Source organism: Drosophila mojavensis, unplaced genomic scaffold (assembly GCF_018153725.1).
Source record: "Drosophila mojavensis isolate 15081-1352.22 unplaced genomic scaffold, ASM1815372v1 contig_136, whole genome shotgun sequence".
Classification (NCBI taxonomy): Eukaryota; Metazoa; Arthropoda; class Insecta; order Diptera; family Drosophilidae; genus Drosophila; species Drosophila mojavensis.
The window spans coordinates 13,822,501-13,836,075 of record NW_025318667.1 but is presented as its reverse complement, the minus strand read 5'-3'; positions in this window follow the sequence as shown (position 1 = coordinate 13,836,075).

The following is a 13,575-nucleotide window of genomic DNA, read 5'->3' as shown; positions in this document are numbered from 1 at the left end:
GACAACAGCAGCAATAACAATAAACGCAGTGCTGGCTTTGTGGGTTACTCGCGCAATCCCCATGCCGGGCTCTCATTTCCATTCTCATTTTCAACATTTACACACCCGCACACTCGCACACACTCCCACACATATACATGCACGCATTCATGCATAATAGCACTCAAGCTGGGGGTCCATTGTTGTCCAGCGTTGAAGCGCGCTTGTGGCGCCAGCTTGCGTGCAAAACAATTATAAAGTTTGTGCGCTACACTTGAGGCGCGGCATTTAATTAGGTACAGCAGCAGAGCAGCAGAGCAGCAGCAGCAGCAGCAGCAGCAGCCGGCGTACGCAAAATGGCTGCCAGCATTTGTTATGCACGAGTATTTACGTACTAATAGCCAAAGAAGTGCGCCGTTTAATTGAATGCCGTCGGCCAAAACATGAAGAGCAAGAAAAATTGAATAGAACATAACCAGCAGAGCTGCAGAAAAGGCTATGGGAAGCCGTAGACGTAGACGCGTATATGGTCGACTCGCGAATACGCTTGCGATGTAACACTCACCTAATACTGATACTACTATATAGAGTATATCCAGCTATCCATTATCTGTATATTTATATCAAAAATAAGTATTCATTTATATTCCACAATAAATGTCGAAATGATCTAAATATGATCTATGTCTATAACATCTTTAAGATTAAATAAAATACTATTAAAAATACTATAAAAAATACTATAAAATAGTATTATATGATCTCTTGCTTAAACTCTTTTTGATAAGACTTTTTACTGTATAATTTTGGTTTTCATTTTGAAAAAAGAGGAAAATTGACAATGATATTAAAAAAATTGAAGATACTAACTCGCATAGTTTACTCTTTATATATGGTATACACATATATGTATATATAAAGGGTATCCAGCGAAATTGGAAAGAGGCTTTGTATTGTTATATCAGTTTTTGAGTTGACTGCCAGCAGCTGCTTTTTGGTAGCAACTTTTCAATGTGGCTTTCGAGGCGGCGCAGCTGCAGCCGCTAAATTGGCCATTTTATGAGCATGTTTTGCTTGAACTTTACGCTACAAGCCATGCCCTGCCATGCCCTGCCATGCCCACCCCCCCGTCAAGTGCCTCGCCCATAGCAGCGACCGCAAGCCGCAGCGCAACACAGAGAAGACGAGTGCAGAAATTATGAAATGCCAGCGGCGCACGCTGCCCACTTAGCTAGACAGAGAAGCAGAGACAGTGACGGACAGGCGCATGGCTGGAACAACTGTAACTCTAACGCTAAAGGTAAAGGTAACGGTAATAGTAACTGTAACAGTAACGGTAACGGCAACGCTGGCCGTTTGATTTCAAGCTAAAAGGAAAAAAATAATGGACAACAAAAAATGTTCATGTTTTGCTTTTGAAGTTGACAGGCAGAAAATTGACAACGCAATACCGTTACCTATAATAAATAGACTGACATAATACCCTGTAGTAATGCAATACCACATATGTACATACACATATACAATGTACATATATGCATGTGGAGAGGTGCTAGGGGAAGACCCAAGACTAAGTATGAGACATGTGATCGACTAGCAGATACCCTGTAGACATAGCAGCGAAATGAAGAGACAAGCTTATATAAACTACAGTTAATACTGAAAGTAAGGAATCCAAAGTAATCATGATGGAAGTAAATCGGCTGATGGCAAGTACTCGATTGACAGCTATCCTATAATCTTCAATTCAGTGGATTAGACACAGGCACATGCACTAAAAGGTATGCATGTTTTCATATTTGTACTCAATACAATAGCAAAACTTAACAGAAGCTTATCAACTAGTAGATACCCTGTAAACCAAGTCAAGATCGAAAAGCTTCAGTGCCGTCATCATTAAGCCTATTGATAATGTATTTAATAGGGTAGCTGCTTACGGACTAATGCCACCTCATCACGACTCGCTTCGTTTTTTTTTTTTTTTTTTTTTTTGCTGCTACGCCCATGTTTCCCACGTTCCCCACAATCGCCGCTTCGACTGCCTCAGCTAAAATATGCGACGTCACTCGTCCATCATTATTCCCGTAAGCTCGTTAAAAGCTGCTCTGAAGCAAACCGGATGCTCGTACTCAAATGCTCCTTTTCAACATTTACAAGCTGTTTAGGGCTCTCGTTCTCGTCCTCGAACTGAGATGAGGAATGAAATGGGAAGCTCTTGACTGTGACCACAACTCGTGCCAGAATCTGAATGCGAAAGGCTTAGTTTGCATAGCTCTGCTTCTACTATTCACATTGCTTACATAATATGATACGAGCATTGTATTCGGCTTGACTCGATGTCTGATGTCGGCACTAGGCAAGGTATTATTTGGTCTATGCCTGCCTGAGTCACACTTGTCGGACTGAACTCTGACACCAGTTCAAGGTGGATCAATTGCGCAGCAGAGTTGAGTCTTTTAGCCAAGACATTTGTCCTTGGGAAGAGACTTTATTAATATTTAAAGTAACTTGTTTTGTTTACGTTTTATGTATTCTTGATATATATTTATCAATACCTTTCGAAATTTCCTCATTATTGTTCTCGTCTCAAAAAAAAAAAAAAAACAAGTAAGAAAGCTCTAGTCGAGACTGCTCGACTACGAGATCCCCTGAACCCTTGGAGCAATAGATATTTCAATACTTTTTCGCGACTTTCAGCTTACACAAGAAACACGCACACACACACACACACACGCACGTACGCAAACACAGGCATACATACACATACACGCATACAGACACACATATACACACACACGCATACATATACAAACGCATACACACACACACACACATACACACACAATACACCAACACATACACACACAAGCAACCACGCATAAACACGCATGGGCGGCAGTGTGCGCTTACTATGAGAACTTAATTGTTTAATAACTTTTTTTATGGACGTACGATCTTCATGAAACTTTTAGATTATGATTATAACATGAATATGCATGTAATTGCCAAAGAACAAGTCTCTAGTATTTGAAATACGCTTTTTACAAAAGTGAGGGTGAGGTGGTGAATTTAGAGGTGGGGGGGGTAAATTTTAACAAAAACCGAAATTGTATAAATTGCATATAAGCATACATTAAAAATTTGGAGACTCTAGCAATAAAGGTGTAGAAGATATAATTTTATAACTGGGTTTCGATAAGGTTTTTTATCGATAAAAAAAGATCGAGATGAGTTATCGATTTTTAATGATAAACTTGATATGCGCGCTGTAATTACGGACATTTTAAAAAAATTTGAAGTCTCTAGCTCTTATATCTTCTGAAATCGACGCGTTCATACATACGGACAGACGGACAGACGGACAGACGGACAGACAGACGGACAGGGCCAAATCAACTCAGCTCGTCACCCTGATCAAGAATATATATACTTTGTGGGGTCTGCCACGCCTCCTTCTCCCTGTTACATACATTTCAACAAAACCATTATACCCTGATTTCCCATTGAAAATGGGTTCAGGGTATAAAAAAATCAATTTAAATAGGCTTTTCAAAATACTCTGACTCATTGTAATGCATTGAAGGGTTAAGAAAACTGTCAAATATCTAAGAGAATACAACTTTAAACAAACTCGTATACCACAGACTAATTTTTATACCCTGAACCCATTTTCAATGGGAAATCAGGGTATAATGGTTTTGTTGAAATGTATGTAACAGGGAGAAGGAGGCGTGGCAGACCCCACAAAGTATATATATTCTTGATCAGGGTGACGAGCTGAGTTGATTTGGCCCTGTCCGTCTGTCTGTCCGTCTGTCCGTCTGTCCGTCTGTCCGTCTGTCCGTCTGTCCGTATGTATGAACGCGTCGATTTCAGAAGATATAAGAGCTAGAGACTTCAAATTTTTTTAAAATGTCCGTAATTACAGCGCGCATATCAAGTTTATCATTAAAAATCGATAACTCATCTCGATCTTTTTTATCGATAAAAAACCTTATCGAAACCCAGTTATAAAATTATATCTTCTACACCTTTATTGCTAGAGTCTCCAAATTTTTAATGTATGCTTATATGCAATTTATACAATTTCGGTTTTTGTTAAAATTTACCCCCCACCTCTAAATTCACCCCCTCACCCTCACTTTTGTAAAAAGCGTATTTCAAATACTAGAGACTTGTGCTTTGGCAAGTACATGCATATTCATGTTATAATCATTATCTAAAAGTTTCATGAAGATCGTACGTCCATAAAAAAAGTTATTAAACAATTAAGTTCTCATAGTAAGCGCACACTGCAGCCCATGCGTGTTTATGCGTGGTTGCTTGTATGTGTATGTGTGTGTGTATGTGTGTGTGTGTATGCGTTTGTGTCTGTATGCGTGTGTGTGTGTATGTGTGTCTATATGCGTGTGTGTGTATGTTTATCTGTGTGTGCGTGCGTGCGTGCGTGCGTGTGTGTGTGTGCGTGTTTTCTTGTGTAAGCTGAAAGTCGCGAAAAAGTATTGAAATATCTATTGCTCCAAGGGTTCAGGGGATCTCGTAGTCGAGCAGTCTCGACTAGAGCTTTCTTACTTGTTCATTCTACTTTTCATCAAGTTCAGCTGACTATATTAAACTCTTTTTCATTCCATTGCAATACTTTCCATGGATTTCAATTTGATTAATTAAAGTTGGAGTTTCTTTTTTCGGAGTGACTCCGAATAAAATAGATATGCTAATTATTCTAATTTATTTACAGTATAAACTATTTTGCTTGCAGGTCGCATGATGTTCATTTATGCCGAAAGACTTATTTTGCGGAATTAATCAAAATGCAAATTATCGCAAATGATTTGCAGTTCAATAGGGTCCATTATTACTAATCGGATAACTTTTGAGTGACTCCAAAAGAGCCCCAACTGCTCCGGCATTCGATTATTGCCTTTCGATGAAGGACAACAACGAATTGTTATGCTCGTATTACATTCTGTTTCAGCTTGTCTCTTGACTCCTTGTACACACACACACACACATACATACATATATTCGAACGGCAGCAGAACGAACAGCGGGCATCCATTCACAAATCAGATGGCCTCCCACGATGAGACGCAACTGTCCACAGATATGCACATTTGCGGGCAACCCGAGATTATCAATCAGTTGACGATGCAATTACGAATTGTGCTTGTTGTTGTTGTGGTAAGTGTGGGCCACACACGCACACGCACACGTAATAATAGCGACTGCTTTATGGGTGGTGCTGCATTGGCGGGGCGTCGGCTGGACGGATGCGAGAGAGTTTAATGGTGGCTTAATTAAGTGTTGCATGCTACGTGCGGTTGGGCAAAAGCAGAGTACACAGAACACAGAACACAAAGCACAGAGCACAGAACAGCGAAAAACTTTCAGCGCAGCCGAGGGACACAGCGGCGATGGGACAGGGTGGCCAACGCTGTCATAGACACCCGGCTGTCAATTGGAAGACATGCTATGGCGCCCAACCGCTGCCCAGTGCCAAAAAGACGCAACTAGACAGAGAGTGAAACAGTGAATGGGATGGGGGATGGGGGATGGAAGTTGGGGGTTGAGGGGCATTGAGCGTGGGCCGATGCGGAAGGAGGCGTTGCTGTGTCGCTGATTTTCGTCTTGTGCCTTGGAGGTGTTAACGTGCGTGATTTGTTGGCAGCGGGACGTGCTTTGGCTACAAATGGCAAATCCTGCGCGTCTGTCACTGCGCGACTTCCAAGGATACGGATACTCGGCTGCTGCTGCTGCTGCTGCTGTTGCTGCTGATGCTCCCGATGATGAAGATGGAAATGGCGCTGAAGATGGCGATTGAGATTGAGATTGAGATTGACATGGAGCGGCGAGCATTAAGCAAACTAACAATGCGCCTGCCGGGTCCAGAGCCGAGAAGAAGACAAAATAACCAAAACTGGACGCCAAATTGAATTATTTATTATACAACATTCAGCACAATATACCGAATCCCTCTTTTATATGCCCCTACATACGTACATATATCTCTATATGTATTTATACACTTTTATGAGCCATGCCAAGCTTCACCTTGAAAGTCCCATGAAGCAAGCAGCAAAGCAAGGCCAACGCCTGCTCAAACTACGTTTCCCAACCCCCATCTAAATTTTAGAGCTACGTTTGAACTTTGGCACATATAGCCTGGCGCAGCCAACAGTGGAGCCCGCAGATCAAAAGTCTTCCAATGTCTTACGCATTTTACGGGGCAACTTTTCTTAAAGTTACTTCATTGATATCACCTGAGCTGAATGTTGTTTCATAACTCGTATGGCTAAAGCTTTGCATCAATCAATCAGTCAACCAACATGCTCTAACTATGCATGCCAAGAGAGCTTCAACAAGTTTGCCTTGACTAAAATGAGGTTTCAAGTTTATTTTAATTTTAATATAAACACCTGCATTACATGCTGATGGGGGAAAAACTATCAATATTAGGGCTCTCGAAAATATATCATTATATCAATATATCGATATATATGTGTATATCGAATATATATAAAGATATTTTTCATATATTTGAGTGATAAGTAAACCAAGCGAAAAGTACAAAATTTGAATATGGTGAAAACGAATTATTATAAATTATTATAAAGTAATAAGAACACGTACCTAAACACATCAGATATGGCGTCGCATATGGAAAAAAAAAAAAAACACTATGATAATTATGAGTACCGAATACTGGAGTTAGGTGGTGTTTATCATTTATTAAAAATACCTATTCTTATTATTCTTGTTTTTTTAGGACGCATTATAAATTTATTGTGGGAAAAAGTAAAAAAAAAAAAAAAAAAATCTAAAAATATTGATAGATCGATATCTTAAAAGTTGCATAGCAACGCCATAGCATATTGCCAACTAAGCTTCTTTGGGGGCGTGGCATAATAACATATACTCTATATAGCCCCGTCTTGCACACCTAGATTTCACATTAGCTAACAAGTAACTCCCTCTAAGGATATGCCAAGGAGCAAATCGTGAAAGACTGAATTGCATTATTGTTTATCAAAGCGTACCAAATTATAGGCTGCAATATTTTGGAGATAAAGCTCCACTGTCACTGCACTAGTGAGTGCAGTCGCCCTCCCCATTCTGCGCGCAACAAACATCAATAGCTCTTGACCCTTGACCCTGAATGAATATTATGCAATGCGAAGCGGCTGGCTGCAGTATTCGTACCTGTGTCGGCATCAGCCTGAGATATGCAGCCCGATAATCGAGTGTCCAGTAAATAACCACATTTCAAGGCAAACTCTGAAAGATTGAAGAAATTAAATTGGATGCCGGATAAAAGCTAAGCGTATCGCAGGGGGGGGAGGGGGAAGGAAGGTAAGAAGCAGCAGAGGCGGAAAACATCAAATAACCATTTTATGCGCTCGAAGTGCTCAAACGTATATATAATATTCATTTCAAAGATTCAATTTGTGAAATGTTTCCTTTTACGCGTGATTTGCCAATTGCTATTTATAAGCGGGACAAAGTCCAACAATTTGTTTGTGCCCATTCGGGCAGCACTCAGCCATCATTTCCGTACTGTAAATACGTCGAGGAGCCACATCCCATTCCGTCATTTCAAAACAACATGTATTTAATTTCCTTTCTTTCTTTTCTTTTTCTGTTTTTTTTTTTTTTTTTGAGTCTTCTCTACTAGGACGCTGTTCATTTCATTGGAGCTTTGCGCGCACTGAATATGAATCACGTTCTGATTTTCCATATTGATTGAAGTGTCCCAACAAGCGTCCAGGCCCCAGCGCTGGGTCCCGCATATTTTGACATTGATTAGCGCCAGCCTTTTAAGCGACTATGAATGGTAATGATGAAGTGCTGGGGCAACGAGGTGGTGTAGCGCACGGTGGGACCACGCCCGACGTGGGAGGGCGCACTGAAGTGCATCTGCGTCCACAGCAGCCGCCATTCGGCATTCACAAATTACATTTCCTGTGCACTTTGGTGTCGAATTTAATTGGCATTTTGTGTGGATCAATCGATACGGAACAAGTCGTAAAGCACTCGAAGCGCCACCCTCCCTCCGTCCTTCTCTCTCCCTCTCTCTGTCTGCGTCACCCCTTGGCGCAGGGGACTCCAATCTGATTACCTGAGCGAAGAGGTACAAACAGTAAATATTCGCATTTCGCTGGGCTTTAACTACATTAGGCAAATTAATAATTCGCTTCCATCATAATTTATCGATATTCATTTTTCCCTATTAGCATTTTTTTTAACTTCTTCAGGGAACATCGCTACTTAACAGGGTTTCAATTAAACACAAATGACTTTTTTATGTATTCTCCAAAGTTATTGAAATTTTAAGTTTACCCATTTGCAAACATAAAGTCGCTGGATATTTCAAACTAAAAACAAAGAATTCCCAAGACTCGTATATCTATGTTTCGAATCAACTGAATATAATATAATATTCATTAATTTTTGCACAAAATATTCCTTTCAGGCTTCAAGTTCAAGTTTAATTTTCAATATCTCATTTTAGGCTTACAGGGTATCTTCCAGTTGTGCACAGGCCTGTTTTCGCATTAGGCACTCACTTTGTGCCGGGCTTCTGCTTGGCAAAGGAAAAGGAGGAAAAAAAACTGATTTCTGAGCCAACCGAACCGGCAGATGGTCGGTCTTTGCTTTCCATTCCATTCTCTTTGGCGAGCTGCTCGTGTTTATGCAAATATTTGTATTCCATTTGCATTTCAAAAATTGAAATTTTTATATCTTGCGCTCTCGCTCGCATTTATTATGCGATTTGCAGGGAAAAATTTAATTTTTGCACAATTTAGGACAAGTTGATTAAGCTTTTTGATGCCAGCTGCAAAAGCTGTTGCATAAATTTCTGCCCCTCCCTCTGTCCCTCTCTCTATCACTCTCTCTCTCTCACTCTCCCTCACAGAGCTCTGGAGTGCCCAAAACTGCTAATTTATAATGTATATAGGTATACTTGTACAAACGAGCACTCACAAGCAGCTGGAGGCAATCAGGGCACTGCGATGCCCAAATAATGAAGTCGGAAATCAGCTTCTAGGAATGAGTGCTTAGCAGGAAACTGGGCACTTATTCGATTCGATTCAAGTGTCAGCGTCTAGGACGAAGACGTAATCGATAAATGGTATTATGAATAATTTATATGATATCCAATACTTCTTAAGGCAATGCGAGTGACGACTAACTGATAATTCGCCTGAAGGCCATTCACAAATTGGTCTGAAGGCCATTTATGTACGTGTACCTGTGTACTATCGATAATTATCGGTAAATAATCTGGGTAATAAGTATGAAATCAAATATGATTATATCATCATGCATATTCATGCTACAAAGTTCTATCATTTTTGAAATTCAAATATAATAATCAAATTTATTATCATATCGATAAGCGATAACAAGCATTAAAATATTAAATTCAATGTACAGCTAATTTACGAGACAATGAAAAATGAATTGAATATGACTAATGTCATCATAAATGATATCCTACGATGGTATCAAATTTATTATATCGATTTGCTATAAATTTAATAGTCATACCGATAAGCGATAAGTTTATTTCAATTAAATTCAGATTTATCTAATTCTTTGCTCATGGCCAATTAAAGCGAAATAGTTTGCATTTTAGGGAGTAGCAAAGAGAGAGAGAGAGTGAGAGTGAAAGAGGGAGAGAATGAGAGAGGGACCTGTCCAACATCCAGTTGACTTTTGTTTATGCCATTTTGGCTGATTTCTAATCAAAAACGTGTTTGCATGCACATTGCCAATGGGGACTTTGTCCTGATGCTCGGCACAAGGACACGCGCTCTGGCAACAATGGTGTGTGTGTCATAGATGTGGACGTGTGCACGTGGACGTGAATGCATCCAAACCGCGCAGCGAATGGAAGATACTTGCATCAGGCCAAATGATTGAGGTGCCGAGCACAATGCGTGGCTACATTTTCAATTCCGTGCGGCGACAGGGGCAGCTGGCGAGCTATCCGGATCGCGAATGTAATCAGGCAGCGCTAACGCGCCCAGCAGCCGTGAGCAGTATAAAGCCAAAACGAGCTGCCACTAATTCGAGTGTGCAATAAATGCACAATGCAAGCGAACAAGACTCGATGTGACCTAGATTTAATTTGAATTTGGTATTTTGAAAAATGTTTATAAATTCAAAATATTTTAATTATTCCAAATATATTAAATATTGAAATATATATTAATAAAAGCAGGCGGTGATAAACTGCAGTGAACAGTGACCAGTGAAAAATGAAAACATATTACTTTTGAATTGATATATGAGATATACAATATTACATATTTTCTATATGTGAAATATCGCATCTAACAATTGGCTGCTTCCCACTGTTGTTAATGCTCTAAATCAAAGTTAACATTTAAACTATCAAATGATATATGTCTATACATTTGGGATTTTTAAGAGTGTACTCTTGCTTAAACCTTAAATTTTACCTGCTGAATTTATAAATTTTACCTACTGAATTTAAAATTATAAATAAGTTGTTATATAGAACAACTAGGATTATTGAATATTTTTTAAATATAAAATATTTTTAAAATATTTTGAATCAATATGATATTTGATATGCAACTTGAAATATATCGATATATCAACATGTATCGTTTTTTTTTAATTTTTTCTCACAATAAATTTATAAATTATAAAAAAAAAAAAACAAGAAAAAAAATTACATTTGGCTTAGCTTTTCGCTTAGTGCACTTATCATTTAAATATATCAAAACAAGCGCAAAAAATATTCCGATATAAATATATTTTTTATTTAAACGAATATCGATCTATTGATATACATATTTTCGAGAATCCTAATAACAATTTAAGTTGGAATTTCATTGCCGTTTTTATAATTAGTTTCAAACCTTTGGCAGTCAAAAAAGAACTTTCAAAATGATGAATGAATATTTCAACTGAAGTAATATCTGCTGAAATATACATATTTATTAAAAATAATACCACTCTTTGCTAGTCAAGCTCATGCAGTTTGCTGACGATCGATTTTCTTTTCCATCAGCTGCAAGGAGTACCTTGCCTGTCGCAGCAACGACATCTGTCAATTATAGTCGAAAAAAAAAAAAAAAAAAAACAATTCTGCAACTTCAATTTCATATTTTCACTCCAAAAAGGAGCTGGTCACACTGTCGGTAGAAAAGCAAAATAAAATAAAAAAAAGAAAATTGTGGCAAACAGCGTTGCAGCTATAAAATGCAACTGTCAAAGTGGGAACTAGACAGAAGTAAGTATGTGTGAATACATACATATGTGTGTGTGTGCTGACATGTGTGTCTGTTTGTATGTGTGCACACATATGTATTTAGCCGGCAGCTTTTTTGTGCAGTTGCACGATTTTCGTGTCTGTTGAAGCAAACAGAAGTTAAAAGCCGCAAAGTGAGGTTATGAGTTCTGCTAACGTCACTCGCAACGGCGATGTTCCATGCTTTTTTTTCTGCATGTTAGATACCCTATATATAGTATAGTTGTCTAAGCTGTGCCTTAGTTCAATCAATTCTAGGGTATTTTGTAGTAGAGTTTCTTTTCTTTTCTTTTGTTTCCCATATTTTTTATTGTATATTTTTTGAGTACTTTAACGTCTAATAACAGAATATCTGCAAATCGTTTATTCCAATGATTTATATATAAATGAGCATATTGGTTTCCTTAGTATTAGTAATTGTTATTGACTCTTTAATGTATAATACAGTCGACTCCCGATAATTCGAGACGGCAAGGGAATCAATTTTATTTATTTATTTTTTTTTTTTTTTTTTTCGATTTAAACAGAAGTTAATATTATCGAGGATTATCGAAAACGAATTTTTTCAAGGGGTTGGAACTTTTTCGATTTGTTGCGATACTCGATTTAGCGGGGTGCGAATTATCAAGAGTCGACTGTATAACGTTTACCTGATTTAGAGATTAACTCTATTGAACATGAAACGATTTCAGTCTTTTATTATTATTCAATATTCAATCTTTCAGCAGTAAATAACGACTCTTAGATATGCAAAATTTTAATTATTATATTCGACAATGTTTATTGTGTATTGTTATATATAACTATAAGATCTCCATTAAAAATATGTCTCTTAACTTTCCTGCATAGCTCGAAAAATTAATCAGCTCTTATAATTTAATTTTTAAACGAGTATTACACCGTCAGTCATGTCCGACTGCATCGCTCAAATTTGTCCCCTGGTTTGCATTTTTTCCATAGCGCACTGTCACCAAGAGAAACGAGCATCCACGCCTCTAAGTAGACACACACTCTCATACACTCTCACACATACATGCATTGACACACACACGCACACACTCAGACACATGAGAGCGCGTATTTCGCATAGTCATAAATAAAGTCCATTTGCATTGCTGTTTTTAGATGGTTTGATATCTGCAATGCCGTCCACTGGCTGATGCCTGTTGCCTGCTTTTGTGGTTGTCGCTGCTATACCCTACATCCGTTGAGGGGGTATGATGACTTTGAGTAATTGTCGGATCACCAAAGCCCCTCAGCTGTAAGTATTTCGCATGAGGCTCAACAGCCGAACGATTTGGACTCCAAATTTACAGATGATTGATCTTTTGAATCGATTAATGCTTTGAATACAAAAGGTCAGTCGCATCAATTGAATTATACATATATACCTATGTAAATAGATATAGATAGCATAGATGCGGGTATATTCTAGTCAGGCACTGCCATCTCGATCTGTTTCCTAGGCTATTGTTCTTGCTCGTTGTCATTTTTTATGTACGTGAATTGCACAGCCCTTTGACGGTCGAATAGTGTGTGTATGAGTGTATGAATGTGTTTGTCCTGTGTGCATGTGTGTATGAGTGTGTGCCTCCAGTTTGTTCTGTCGGGCGCAAACGTCCCTCTGTTCCGTCTATCAGTCAACTGGCAGACATTTTGGCAGTTTGACAAACATTTTGCTGCCTGCTCTCAGATAGAAAAGCACTTCCCAGATGGATAAACCCAGATGCCTCGACTCGCTTGCCTTTTAAATGCCCTAAATGTGGGTGGGTGGGTGTGTGTGTGTGTATGTATGTAAAAGTAAGAGTAAGGGCAAGAGCAAGAGCAAGAGCAAGAGTGAATCTACCCAGTTTCATGATGCGAACAGAACTCTGCCCACAGAAGGCGCAAACATATGAAAGTTAAATACTGAAACAAAGTTTGTCACATTGTCATTGGCATTGCTGTTGCCTGGTTTTTGCTATTGTTGTTGGTCTTGTTGCTGGTGTTAGTGCTGTAGCTTATTATAATGCCCTACACAGTTGCGGTTTTGTTTGAAAAGCCGCAAGCTGATTGTGCACAAGTCCGAGTACTGTCACATACATATGTTAACATCTACATACATACATACATACATACATATATAAATATATAGATGTATGTATTTGTATAATGTAATGGATTATGCATGCATATATAAACACGTCCACACACGCATATATACATATACATTTATATAAATCCTCAGCAGAACTGCTCTCACTTCGCATCTGCTGCAGATGGCAGAGCATTTGTAATCCCAAAAAGTATGCTACACTTTCCGCCAGAAAGTC